The following is a 15,124-nucleotide window of genomic DNA, read 5'->3' on the forward strand; positions in this document are numbered from 1 at the left end:
TGTACAAGGCTTGCCTTCCGTCCCTAGCACTGAAGAGTAAGTAAATAAAAATAAAGAAACTGTCCAAAGTGCTGACCAGGGTCACCCCAGGCACAGTCTGCTGCGTTCCCTCTAAGAGTAAGCGAAGGTACTAAGCCCTTCTGACCATGTAGGCCCCTGCATCTGCTCCCACTGCCTGCATCTGGCTGTCTGATGGGAGCAACATGCCCTTCTGTCTGAGAGACTGATAAGCAGGCCTTTTGAATAGTCCATAGAGGGACCTTGCTTGGGAGTATTCTGATGGCATCACCCCATTATCAGAGTTTTGCCTGGACTCTGGGGTTTTCTGTTTCCAGTCTGAAGGGTCAGAGGTCACACAGCCAGATGGGCTGCTAGATCAGTTTTGAGGCTTTGATGACACTGGGAGAGCCTTCTGGGCTCAGCATAGAGACTTCACCCAGGCTGTAGGCCTGCCCTCCTTGGCTTGGGGGACGTTTTTCTTATTCCTGAACTGTCAAGATTAGTACTCTGTCTCTTCTGAGCTTCTCACTGGGGACTGCAGGTGTGGCCCAAATGGAAGATCCCAGTGTCCCCAGACTCTGTGGGAGGGTCTCCAGATCACCATCTCACAAGGCTGTCTGACCTGCGGCACTGCACACAGCTACAAACAACTGCCATTGTCTAAAGGACCCTGACTTGAATCAAGGGGTATGAAAGGCTGAGGTCTGGCTGCTTTAAAATCAACAGCCTCTCAAGCTTGGTGTTGAGACACAAGCCTGTTCTGTCTCCCAACAGCTCCAGTTTAGGGCACATGGGATGTGGTATGGCATAGTCTATGTTGTATGTGCCTGTGTAGTGTGTATGCATAGTGTGTGTGTGTGTGTGTGTGTGTGTGTGTGTGTGTATAGTGTATGAATGTGTGTGTGTATGTATGTCTGTTGAGAGTATGTTTCTATGTAGTGTGGAGTGTGTGTGTGTGTATAATGGGAGTGTGAACTGTGTGTGTCTGCATAGAGTGTGTCTGTGTGTTGCGTGTGTGTAGTATGTGTGTGTTGTGTGTGTTTGAAAAGAGTGTGTGTGTAGTATGTGAGTGTGTGTTCTGTGTGTTTGCATAGAGTGTGTCTGTGTGTTGTGTGTGCGTTTAGTATGTGAGTGTGTGTTGTGAGTGTCTGCATAGAGTGTATTTGTCTTGTGTAGAATGAGTGTGTGTGTGTAGCATATGAGTGTGTGTTCTGTGTGTTTGCACAGAGTGTGTCTATGTGATGTGGGGTATGTGGTCTCTGTGTGTAGTGTATATTTTGTACACAAATATATCACGCATATAGTGTGTGTTATGGTTTGTGGGGTGCATGGAGGAGGCAGGATCCGGGTCACTGTGGAGCTCCTCCTGCCCCTCAGCCCAGGGCAGGGCAGCAGGCCCAAGGTTTGTTTACACGGTGTTCTAAAAACTTCAGTCCCACGGGAGAGTAGGCTGTTAGATTTAGGAAACTTCAGAGGCCTGCTTCCTGTGGTCCTAGGAGAGTCTAGGGTGGCCCTGGCAGCTGGAGTGTGTTTACCCTGTGAGCAGGGCGTGCAGTTGCCGTTTGGTCCCACAGCAGGGTGGTGGTGACACCCTTTTAGGTCATGGGCCTCGTGGGTGTCAGCAGGCTTGCCCTCTGTTAGCTTTTCAGTCAACATGGAACATTTGTGTTTTGCGGCGCCCTGGGAGCTGCTCTGGCAGGGGCAGCTGGATGGGCCTGCCTGCATGCTCTGCCTCTTCTGGCTCAGCAGCTGCCCAAGGCCGTGCTTCTGTCTGGTGAAATCAGTAACTTGTCTGGTTGATTAGCGTCTCTCCCTCGTAGTAATCTCTCCCTCGTAGTAACTGACAGACACATCCATGCCCCTTAGGCTCCCTCAAGCTGCTGAGGTGTTTGATGGCTGCAAACTGTCTTAGTTTAAGAAGGTTTCAGTTTGGGGCTTTGAACGCTTGGGTCTCTGGAACTCCAGCATGGTAGCTGAGGATCCCTATGCCTTGTCTTCTCCCCACACCCGTGGGTGCCGTGTGTGCTCTGGCTCAAGGATTTGTGTGAGAGATTAGATACACACGGTCATATGTGTTGTTAGCAACCTGGATAGAACGCTCCCTTCTCTGCTAGTGTCTCCATGGTGCGGGCGGGGGGGGGGGCGGGGGGGGGGCGGGGCAAGGTTCTCAGTAGCTTCTCACTTGGGATATTAGTGCCCACAGCTGCCAGAGCTCTGGCTTCCTCATTCCTTCTGGCCTTTCTTCATGACATGGCTCCAGCTTTCCAGGTGCCTGACCACTTGCAGATCCCCCACAAAGTTGCTATCTCCTCCTTTGCTCCTCTATTTTGGCCAAGTGTCATGTCTTCCACGGCCACCTCTCCGAAGCACTCTTCGTTTGTCTCGCCACAAGTCTCTTCAGGGCCGTCCCTGTCTGAAATGACCTCTTCGTTTTTTGATGCTGATCTCACAGGTGTACCTCCAGCAGGCCAGTCAAGCAGGGCAGCCACTCAGTGTAATGGCCCCCAGCTTTGTGACTAGCTGCAGCCACCCAGGACCACAGAGAGGATGGCGTACCTCCTTGGGAGCCCCCCAGAGTACAGTCTCTTTCTCTTCTAGGCCTGTGTCGGCAGTTCCTGGCCTAGGAAGTTAGCCAAAGGTGCTGACCTGAGTGCAGTGGGGTCTGGACTGTGTCCAGTCTCACTAGAATTTAGTGCTTGGCTTGCTGGGTCTCCAAGCCTTCTCTTCCTCCTTAGCAGGCTCTGAGCGGTGAGGAACTTCCTGGCGAGGAACTTCTAGGCCTTTGAGGCAGCAGATTGTGGAGTGTGCAAACTTTGTGCCTAACAATGTAGGGTTTAAGGGTTCCTTCTCTCAGTGAGGGGTCAGGAAGCCATGTTGGGCTAGGGTTTCAGCAAAAGGAGAAAAGTTTCTCCAAGATGCAATGTCTTCCAGACCTTCTCTTCCCTCCTCTGTGCTGAGGAAAAAATAAATTCTTTTTTTTTTTTGGCTTAATTTTTAAGGTGAGCACACACAGTGATGGCTCTTTCTGCAGTGCCAGCGTGTGCAGGTGGAGGAAGGACTGGGGGGGCGGCACAGGAAACAGGCAAGTGCACAGACAAAGCCTGCAGGGCCTGCAGAGAATTATGAAGAATGCCTCTTCCGGTGTGACTCAGAGGGCCTGGGGGCCAGCCCACCCGAACAATCAGAGCTGTACAAATCCCACTTTGGTCCTGGAAGCACTGTAAAGGCGGTTTCATCTGGGGACAGTGGGTGGGTTTTCTTTGAGGGGGGAACAAAAGTCTGGGCACTGTTCTTGGGAGCATTTATGTGGCAGTCCCTGCTCTGCAGACAGGGAGGCCATATCCTCTCTGCGTGCTCCCTGCAGACACCTGGCTTTCAGGGACAGGCTATTCTGCCCTCATTCACCAACAGCTTGGCTTGTTTGTTCATGGGCAGATGTGGCCCACAGGAGGCCGATTGACCCTCTCTGCTAGGAACAAAGGGCAGGTCCTGTGGCTTATGTGGACCTGCTCAGATGGTTTAGGTAGAAGTCGGACTCATGAACATTTGTCTTTCCTGGTGAATCATTTTTGTGGGAATTTGTTTTCCAGATCATTCTACTGTCCTTGGGGTATTTGGAACAAAGGGGATGATTTAGAGGGTTTCAAAGGCTCCTTCCCTGGGCTGTGGGCCACATCCTGTCTACCTTCACTTGGTTTGTCACCACCCAAACTTATGTGAGGCTCCAGGTGGGGACACTGAGCTGACCCTGGGTAGCAGTGGACTAGAGAGAGGATACCAGGTAACAGTGAGGTCTTTGTCAGTGTTCCTCTGGGGGCCTGGTGAGAACCCAATGGGTCTGCCCTGGCACAGGGTGACACTTTGCAACTTGGGAATCTGTCTGCCTTGGAAGGTCACGGGCAAGCCTAGTGTCCCTGTCCTGCCTCTTGTTGGGGCTTTGTTTTCTTGTGTGTCATTCTGAGGATGAAACCAGACCTCACAAGCGCTCCACAAGCACTCTACCAGAGGGACCAGCCCTCTCCCTGTTGATGAGATGAAGAGGCATGTCCAGTAGTTTCAGTGTTCATCAACAGCCCTGTCCCTTCATTCCAAAAGTGGGAACATACTAAGAACTTGAAATATGAGATGCCTCAGCTTGCCAGGAGCACAGATGACATTCAGGGGCTTCGCACACATCTATGAAAGGAAGACAGCATATCATCATCATCCTCATCATCCTCATCCTCATCATCATCATCCTCATCATCCTCATCCTCATCCTCCTCCTCATCATCATCCTCATCCTCATCATCATCCTCATCCTCATCCTCATCATCATCATCATCATCATCCTCATCCTCATCATCCTCCTCCTCATCATCATCCTCATCATCCTCATCATCATCATCATCATCATCCTCATCATCATCATCACTTACCAATTGCAGCGTTTTAATTTTTAAAAATATTTTTGGTTTTTGAGTCAAGGTGTCACGTTGCCCATGCAGGCCCCAAATTCATTAGCCGAAGATAGCCTTAAAGTCTTGCTCCTCCTGCCTTTACCTCCCCTGTGTTAAGATGATAGGAGTATACCACCAAGAACAGAGATGGATAGGTAGGTAAGGGAACCAGAGGCTGTCATTTAAAATAAGATGTCTCTGGTTGGTTTGTTCTGAGACAGGGTCTCGTGTAGCCCAGGCTGGCCTTGAGTTTGGTATATAGCCAGAGATGACCTTGAACTTCTCATCCACCTGTACACACTTCCTGGGTGCTGGGATTACAGGTGTGCACCATAACACTGGTTTCCATGGTGCTGGGGACTGACCCAGGACTTTGTGCACGCTAGGCAAGCACTCTAGTGACTGAGCTACAGCCCCAGCACCTTAAACCTGATTTTGAAGGTAGCAAAGTGCTTCATATAACAAGCAGGCACAAACAGTGTGCTGATGGAGCACAGGAACATGTCTGTAGAAAACACCTCCTTCAATCAGAGCTCGGCCAAGCTCTGGACACCGGGAGAAGCTGGAGTTCAACACGGACCCTATACAGCCTGACCAGAAACCAGGCACTGTCAGGCTGGTCCTGGGCTCCCTAGGAGGCTGATCCACTGCAGAAGCCACTTCGAGGCTCTCTCAAGCCTTTGATGGAGCACATCTTCTCCTGCTGTGGGGTAAAGACCCCATGAGTCTCTGGCTACTGCGATAGACTGTGCTTGGCTCCAGCTGTGGGTGCTTTCTGCTGCTTAGCCTGAGGCCCCTCCTTGGCCTTCCCACCTCATGGCAGCTCTGTCTGCAAGAAGCGTGTGACAGGATCTTCTCTCCTGAGGCTGTTTGTCCCATCACGCTTTTTTGTTTTTGTTTATTTGTTTTTTGATAATCCTGTCAGCTGATTTGGAACAACTAAGTTGTGGACATAGCTTTGGGGCAGAGGATTTGCCTATTGTGTGTGAGGCCCCGGTTCAATCCCCACCACCACCACTAAATAATAAAAATAGATAAAGGACAACTGAGAACAACCCATTGTGGTACCATCTCCTGTCTGCTAGAAGCAAGCTCCAGGTTCAGTGGACTTAGGGAAAGAGGTCACATAGGATGGATCCCAGGAGGTGAGGCTTGTTGAAGACCCTCTATCTTGTCTACCATCCATCCCCAGAGGTACCAGGTTAAGTTGTTCTCAAGAGAAGTTTATTCAAGGCTGATGTGCTCCTGAGGCTGGCATAGGGCCAGATATCTACCACCAGCCAGCCAACTGTCAGCTTCCACAACTTCCCAGGACCCTGGCTTGTGGAAGTTTGGTGTAAAGCCCATCAGCTCTCTCATGGTTCCCCGGTACCACCAAAGATGGAGAAACTGGGAGCTGGCTGTAGGCTCCTGCCTGCCTTCTGAGGGTCCTAATAGGGTTGCTTTCCTGTCCTGTTGGGCTGGCTGACCTATGGAGACTTTGGGCACTTCAGTCTTCTTTCTTTCTTTCTTTTTATTTTATGTGCATTGTATGTCTGTGGGTGTCAGATTTTGGAGTTACAGACAGTTGTGAGCTGCTATGTGGGTGCTGGGAATTGAACCCGGGTCCTCAGGAAGAACAGTCAGTGCTCGCAGCCGCTGAGCCATCTCTCTAGCCCCATTTCAGTCTTCTTGCCTAGACTCTCCCACCAGCTTTAACTCCTGGCCAAGCTCTCTTGTTCCCTTCATTCTCTATTACTCCAACTGATCTGCCTTGGAGAGCATCCTGCTGGATGTACAGTGCCAGCGCCCTGTGGCCAAAGTCCAGGATGGAGGCATCCGTATCCAGCTGCTGTGGCTTCTTGTCTGTTCCAGGACTGATCCATTTATCATGTTGCCTGAGCTGGGGAGCACGCGTCTGCCATTCCATTTTATGCTTGGAGAAGTTGAAGCATGCCGAAGGACATGGAGGGATGGGTAGCCAAGCGAGAGTTCAAAACCCTCCCTCCCTTGATGGTCACCGAGCATGGCACCTCTCCCCAGGGAAACATGAAAGACTCTGAGAGGGGTTACCCCCAGGCTTCCATCTGCAACCCTAACCCTTCTGGACCGCCAGGACCTCGCCGTGCCTCAGTAAACAGGGCTGAGGAGCTCAGATCCTGGCAAAGCTTCCCTTTGGCCTAGCTCCTGACCTCTGCAGACTCACTTGTGTCCCCTGGCACTTTGGGTGAACCAAATTCTGTACCAACTTGATCATAATTGCAAGCAGTTTGCCTGCTGCCTCCCAGTCATCCAGCAGCTGGAGGCTTATAGCTCCAGCACTCATTTATCGCCTGGTCCATCATAGGCACCTAGTAGATGGCTATCGAATGACTAAATGAAGAAAAAATCATATTCATGAGTTGGAACAAGTCTGTCCCCCTTGTTACTCTTGCTTCCCCCTAAAGAGGATAGTCTTTGCTATTGGCTGATGATGAGAGATGCTGGAACCCAAACTCCTCCCGAATCTGTTTTTCCTGTCTGTCTCTCTTTTTGTATGTTGTGTGCACGTTCATGTGTGTATGCACGTATGTGTATAGGTACATATGCGTGTGTGTGTGTGTGTGTGTGTGTGTGTGTGTGTGTGTGTGTGTGTGTGTTGTGGCCAGAGGTAAATGTAAGCCATCTTCTTCAATCACTTTCCCTCTCAGTATTTGACACAAACTTTGTCACTGAGCCTGCCTGTAGCTCCTTGCTTCAGCTACACGGTTTGGTGAATGAGCCTCAGGAGTCTGCATGTGCCCTCCCAGTGCTAGAATGACAGGCATGCGCAGCTGCACCCGGCTTTTACGTGGGCAATGGGGAGCTGAAGTCAAACCCTGATGTTTGTCCACCAAACACTGTTCCTCCCACCTGGTCTTCATGATAGGATGAAGTCACAGACACAGGAGGCAGTCTAAAGCAAAGCAGGGCTCGGCCAGGCCTGGCCTTAAAGGCCGTTTCGGTTAGTCACCATCGGGATGGGCATCTCCTGCATCTCCGGCCACAGCTCCTTGTCTCCCTTGTATGTTTGTGGAGACAGTTTTGTGTAGCTCAGGCTGGCCTCCACTTGCGCTTCTCATGTCCTCGCACTTCTCATCCTCCTGCCTCGAACCCGAAGTGGCTGGTGGCGCACACTTGCTCTGCCACATCTGCCTTACGTGGTGCTTGGGTCTGGAGCTCAGCGTCTTGTGTGTTAGGAAAGCATCCCACCCACAAGGCTCCATCCCTGACCTCCCCCCTGCTTACTTCTTTATGAACATAGAGTTCAGGCTGACTGCAAGCGCCGTGTCAAAAAGCCCTGGCAAGGGCTGCTGTGCAGTGGTTCCATCAGTAAACTCCTAGCTGTCCCAGGCTGCTTGCCCCAGGCTAGACCCTGAGAGGTAGGGGCTAGTGACCAGAATGCTCTATGGGTGTGGAAGCCAGAGAGCTGAAGAGAAGCCTGTGACATGGTGTGATACCAGAGTGTTTGGACTCAGGCACTCGGGTAGTTAGCAGGAGATGCAGGTTTGTGGAGCAAGTGACAGAGACTAGTGAAGCCTGAAAATAAAGCAAACAGCTGGTTCCAGCTAAGTCTTAAAGATGGGGGTGGGGTGAGTCCCTGACATAGTCCAGGTTTTCCTTACCCACAGTCATTCATTTATTTATAATCAAGGACAGCTAATCCTGCACTTATGCAACTGTTCCATCCCAAAAGGTCTTTCTCAACTTGAACTTTACAGGAGGAAAGAAAAAAAAAAAAAGAACGAAACTTCACCATGTATTTTTCCCAATGTTGCTTTGGATTTAAAGGGACAGGACATTAATGTACACACATCTTTTATGTCTGCAGGTGAGTTCTAAATACCTGGGTGCAGAATCAAGCTGAGGGTGTGAAGTGGGAGGGAGGAGAGCCTGGCTATATTCAGACTTTAATCTACTCATGTTGCCTTCTACGTCCGGATGTTGGTGCACAAACACACATACATGCATGTGTGGGTCTGGGTGTGCACATGTGTCTGTGAGTGCATGTGGAGGCCAGAGGGCAGTCTCTGATGTTGGTCTTCATGTGCCACCCAAAGTGGTTTTTTGAGACAAGGTTTCTCTGTGTAACCTAGGCTGTCCTGGACTCACTTTGTAGATCACGCTGGCCTTGAACTCACAGCGATCTGCCTGCCCCTGCCTCCCGAGTGCTGGGATTAAAAGCATGCACCACCAGGCCCGGCTTCCAAAGTGGCTTTTGAGACAAGCTTTCTCATTGGGACCTGGGACTTACCAAATAGGTTGGGCTATCTGGCCCCACCAGGGATTCGACTGTCTCCAACTCCCTAGAGCCGTAGTTACAAGCGCCTGCCACCACTCCCAGTCTTTTCACTTGCATTGTGTGTCAAATTCTGTTCTTACCTTTCCACAGGAGCATTTTACTGGCACCACATCCCCAGCTCTGTGTTTATTACTTGTTGCTGAGCAGGTTCTGCCTTTCCCAGCCAGGCCTCCTCCAAGAGCGGTGTGACTATTCCTCCAGGCATGTCCAGCACACAGCAGGGTGACAGTGGCTTTGTGAGCAGCAAGAACAAGCCTGGGGTCGCCTCTTCACATCTCTGCATGGTCCACTCCTTGGTCTCATTCCTGGGGTGGTTCCATGTGTCAGAAGGCTGACCTCCATGTTTTAAGCCCAGACAGTAGGTGGATCCTGTAGCCTGTCTGCATTGCAGCACTCCCGGGCTGACCTGCGGCTCCTGGCTCCTCACACTGACCTCGAGGACCAGTTTGTGTAGCTCCTTCCTACTTATTCAAGACAAGTGCAGACCCCCCTGGATGAAATCCAAACACCACTGAGTGGTCAGTCAGAGCCATGTACCTAGTTCCATGAGCTGGTCTCTCTCTTTTTAGGATTCTTGTCATCTGCTTTTTGCCACCTTAAATGTTCTGTGTCCCCTCCCTGCCTCGGAGCCCTTCCTCATACTTGCTGTTCACTTCCATAGGATCCCCTCCCCTGCTTGTTGATTCAGGAGTCTGTCCAAGTTAACCTGATGGTATTCTAGCATCTGCCACAGTTAAGCCTCTCCAGACCCACTGGGAGCTCCTCACCGAGGCTCCCGGGGGGGGGGGGTGTTATATCCATAGCCAGTCCATGTGGGTGCTGTCCTCTGGTAGGCGTTGTCCCAACTTACATAGGTGCATGGGTGCATTGTGTGTGTGTGTGTGTGTGTGTGTGTGTGTGCATGCGCAAGTGTACAAGTTTGTGGAGGCACAAGGGGAACCTCTGGAGTCATTCCTCAAATGCTATCACTTTTTCTTCGAGACAGGGCTGTCTTACTTGCTCAAAATTCACCAAGTAGCTAGACTGTCCGAGCAGAGAAGACTAAGGAGCTCCCCCCTATCTCTGTCTCCCCAGCATGGAGATTACAAGTGCACTCCACCACACTTGGCTTTTTTTTGTTTTGTTTTGTTTTTGTTTAATAAAATGGGTTCTGGGGATCAAAGACAGGCCCTTAAACACTTCAGCCCAGTCTTCATTTTGAAAGTGTTGTTAGAATACTTCTTACTTTCCTCTTCCCCCTTCCTTTGTGTGCCTTATGTGTGTACAGGTGTGTGGTGTGTGTATAGCTCTGGGTGGCAGGCACTGGAACAGAGAAGACAGAGTGCCAGTTAGTGCCCAGAAAGGACAGGGCAAGATGAGAACAGATGAGGAACGCCGATGGAGCCATGGGCTTCTGGCCTACCGCCATCACGGGGTGCGATTCTTTGCTCGGTTCACTGGCAGGGTGCTGGCTGCTCACCTTTTTTCCTTTCTCCTCCACCATCTCCAAAGTGGCCCCACGTCCTTTTCTCTCCTCAGAGCCATGTGGGAGGTTCCCATGAGTCATGACTCAGGCTGAGTGAGGTGTAGCGGGAGGCCGAGCTTCCTGCTGACCTCCATCTTCCAGTGTGCTAGGCGGGCCACAGCTGTATGTCAGTGGGCCAGCAGTGAGTCACCTGCGGCTTCCCTCTCCAGTTCTCAGAGATGGTTATCACCTGTGTTGCTGTGCTCGCCGGCTCTTTTCCCTCCAATAATCAGAGATAGACTGTAACATAAAGTCTAAAATCCCCGGTTCTAGCAGAGATGAGGGCTTCCTTTTCTTGGAAAAAACTGTGGCTTCCTCCTGTCCTTGGTCCCTCAGCTTCTGATGACGAAGCGACAATAATGGCTTTGAGGGTCTAGGGAGGAAGAGGCCACTAAGACACCGGCACAGGCCTCGGAGAAGGGGTCTGCAATGGGAGTCACGGGGGAGAGAGAGAGCTGTGAGCTGGGGTTATGTGGAGAGAGGGGTGGGAACCTGAGGGGCTTGTGAATTATTTTCTGTGTTGGCAGAGGGCAGAGTGACCTGTCCTTTCCCCGGAAGCTGGACAGGGGTTGTTGCTGCTGCTGGTCTAGAAGCAGGCTTCCGTGATCGTAACGCTGGAGGGAGAGGTGTTGAGCATGAAGCACTCCTCTGCGTGAATCCACCTTATGATTCAGCCTTGGGGAAGGATGTGGGGTTATTTTCCTGATGTGTTTATTTGCTTGTTTTGTTTTTGTTTTGTCATGACAGCCCTGGCTGTCCTGGAACTTGATCTATAGACTAGGCTGGCCTCAAACATGGAGATCCAGCAGCCTCTGCCTCCCAAGTGGTGGGATTGAAAGTATTCACCACCACTCCCTGGTTGTTTTCCCAATTTCTTAAACAAACCAACCAACAAAAACCTGGGTTCTAACAACATTTTATTTTTTTTTTAATGACACAGTGAAGGCTGGGGCGGGGGGGGGGGGGGACAGCTCTGGTGGTAAAGTGCTTGAGGGCTGTTTTGGTCCCCAAAATCTTTTTATTAAAAAAGCCAGGTATGATGGCATGTACCTATAATCCCAGTGCTGGGGAGACAGAGATGAAGGGCAGGGGCTCCTTGAGTTTCTCTAGACTACCAAGCCTTGTCTACTTGGTGAGAGACCCTGTCTCCAAGAAAAGGTGATGGTGACATCAGATGATCCCCTAAGGCCCTTACACACTTGTGCAGTTGCATGAACACTCACCCTCCCTCTCTTACACACAAATGCAAACATTTAGAAATATGAAGGGTGCTCAGAACTGGAGCTGATGCCTGCCTGTATGCTCCTGTCAGCAGCAGCAGCTTTTCCTGCAGCGGCCGAAAGGCAGATGCAGACTGAGAGCCTATCTATCTGTGGGTGAGTGGATACAAACTGCTGCCTACGTGGGTGTGTTAACCACGTTTCCTATGGTCTGAGACTTGGCACTGTGAGGCCTCCCTGATCCTGCAGAGAAACATAGCTACTTCCTAAGAAAGGGCCCCTTGTCAATCAACAGACCAGACCCCTCCTCTTCCCCAGGACCCCTGTCTCAGCCTTCCTCACCACCAGGCACTGTACAGATGCTCTCCTCAAAGTAGGCCCAGGTAGCAGAGAACAGGGACTTCTCTGCCCAAGAGCCTGCTCACCCTGTCTGACTGGTTTCTTCCCAAAGGAGGCCATGATCAGAAACCTTGCTCCTGTTTGCCTCACTCCTCTGCCTCCTGACCTTTCCCTGGGGCTTCCTGTGGGGTTTTGTACTCTTCCCTTCACAAGCGTCCTGTCCTCTTAGGACACTTTAAGCTTCACTGTATGGGAGTGACTGGACCCTGGCTACTTTAGGAACATATACTGGGATAATATTCGCCCACAAAAAGGAATGGAGTTTTGGCCTACGGCCGACAGGGAAGCCACTTGAGAACGCAGGTGAGGTACAGATGGACAGACAGAGAACAGGACAAAGACCGTGCAAGAAAACAAAGGAAAGCAATTGGCGACGCTACGAAGGATCCCCCCCCCCCACCCCCACGATGGAGAAGTGACTTGAAGGAGACTCTCAAAGGCTTCGAGCCAAGCCAGTCTCAGAGGGTCATGCACCTCAAAGTGCAGCTGGCTGTCCTCAGACCCGTAAATGCGCCTGAGAGTAAGTAACCTGCAGACATGGTGGTTTCTAAGCTCCCTGCTCAGTGTGCTCAGAAGCCTTCCATCAGCCCATGTCCACCAAAGCCACAGCAAAGCCTGCTTGCAGTAAAGTGCCAAATATCTCACATAACTAGGTGACTGTGTGTGTGTGTGTGAGGGAGGGGGGCAGGGGCTTACCTGTCCCTTTCCTTGGTGACGACGGAACAGTCTGGAAGCCACAGTCTACACTCCTGCCAGGCTTATTGTCTCCAAAGGACACTGCATATGGCCACTGAGAGAAAAGACTCAAATTCCAAACATCCAGTATAGCTCCCACTGAATTACACTGCAGTCACAAAGTGGGAAAATGGCAACATTGAGCCATGGTAAGTCACCGCAGACATTCTCAGAAGAGTAGTGACTTGGTAGATGAAATAGTTGCGTGAAAATGTGAATATAAGATGGAGTGTTGGGGAGTCATTTGTGCCGGATATGAAACCTCTCTATGAACTAACTGTGGCGAGAGTCACACCATTCTACACAGACCTTACCACTCAAAGAGCTGGCCTTGTTTCTTTTATTGTATGCCAATTAAAAAAAAAAAAAAGCATAAAATAACTGCACCAATTTGACCAGACTGTCTTTAGAAAGCACATTCCCCCCACGCCTCAAGAAAAGTGTAAAAGGGAATTAATTCTATCTGATTGCATTCCATGAAAATTTAAAAGTAGCCAAAACCATAGACAGAAAGTAGAGTGGTTGGTAGGGCGGGTCAGGGAGGGGAGCCAGTGTTTACTAGGGACATGCCTTCAGTTTGGGAAACAGAGTTCTACAGGCGAGGGATGGTGAGGGCTGCGGCTACACTTAGAGCCATTGATCTGTGTATTTAGAAATGGTGAGAAGGTGGAATGGGGTGCAGATGTGGCTCAGTTGCTAAGCTGCTTGCTTCACAAGCATAAAAACCCCGAGTTCAGATCCCAGGATGCACGTAATACTATGGGCAAGGTAGTGTATACCTGCCATCTGAGCACAGGGGAGACAGAGGCAACAGATGCCTGGAGTTCACTGCTCAGCTAATTTTGTTGAATTGGTGAATTCCAGGTTCCAAGAAATACTGTCTCCTGTCTCCTGCTAGATTGAGGAGTACAGACAACACTGATATACACATGCACCCACATACACACCCATATGAACCTGCGTGCGTGCGCGTGCACACACACACACACACACACACACACACACAAAACTATAAAATAGACAGCCAGTGTATATGGTATATTTTACCTCTATATAAAGAATCAGTTAGGCTGTTGGCCAAGATGGCCATCATCTCAGTGTGTGGGAGGTCCTGAGGGCAGGGTGCAGTACTCTCTGTGTGGCCCACACCCAGCAGGTGCCTGGACTAAGGTGTTCTGAACGGGACACCCTGTTCTTGGTCAGGTGAGCATGGGCCACCCAGGCCTCATGGTTCCCTGTGGTCATGAGCCACAGGAACCTGGCCTAGCAGTGCTACTGGAAGGCCTCCTCCTGTTCGAACACACAAATGCAGCCCTGAGCAGGTGCTGGTCCCTTGAGTACCCCGTTGGGTCCCCGAGGAAGTTTCCCAGCTGTGTAAGGCCTAGGCAGCCCAGGCATTGCTCTTTTGGGTTAGCGCGTTATTGTGTTCTTTCTGCAACCACTGTTTGTGCCTATCTGGAGGTGGGTCAGTCTGTGTGTTGGTTTATCCTGCAGCTTCTGGACTTTCTTCTTTGTCCCTGTTTACATCCATCTGGCCTCGCCCAGGGGCACCACTCACCCAGGGAGTTCCTAGGCAGAGAGATAGGCAGGTGGAGGAGGCTCAGGTGGTGTGCAACTAGCCTGTGCTTTGATGCACAGCTGGAGAAACTCCAGTTTGGTTTTTATACTTAGACTCCTGACAGGATCTGAATGAAACCCCCACCTCGCAAAGCCCTCACGGCCCAGAATAGCTAGGTGCTGGCCCAGCACAGGCCCAGGGAGGCTGCAGACACACACACACACACACACACACACACACACACACACACACACACACACACACACACACACACACACACACACACACACACACACACACACACACACACACACACACACACACACCCCTTGGCTCCTTTTCAGGAACTGTGGTGGTATCTCTCCCCTCCCTGGTCTTGCAGGTTTTATTTGAAACACCCAGCTTTCAACTAACCTTCCCCAGAGCTCTGATAAAAAAGCAAACAGAGAAATCTGTTCCTCCAGCTTCCCTCAGAGCTGAGGCTCCCACCACCCACAACGGTAGGTAGGCCATCAAAGTGCCTGCACTCAGGTGTGTGGCCTGAGACCAAGGTGCAGACATGAAGGAGGCTGTGTAGGTCCCAGCACTGTCTCTGGCAGCCCTCCCCACCCCCAACCCTACCCCTTAGGGCCCATATCCTTCAGCTACAACCCCCTACTCCAGGGGTTGTGGTCACTGCCTGGCTGTGCATGGCCTTCTGGCAGACCCATCTTGAGTCGCAGCAAACCCTGGAGACGGTCTTCTACCTGCAGACAACATCTTAATTGCCCTGTAAGACAGTTTGGCTGCGGAGCCCCTTCTGTGGGCAGGCACGGTTTGAACTTCAAAGAGTTTTGTAATGTTTACAGCAGCGCTAGGAGCGACAGGATAATTTTGGTGTCTTATGGAGAGAAGGCTTGGCGGGGCTCCTAACTCTGGCTCTGGTCTATGAGCCCCAGGGGCACCCTGGGCTGTGGGACTCACCCGATG

This window comes from Acomys russatus, chromosome 3 (assembly GCF_903995435.1).
Source record: "Acomys russatus chromosome 3, mAcoRus1.1, whole genome shotgun sequence".
NCBI lineage: Eukaryota > Metazoa > Chordata > Mammalia > Rodentia > Muridae > Acomys > Acomys russatus.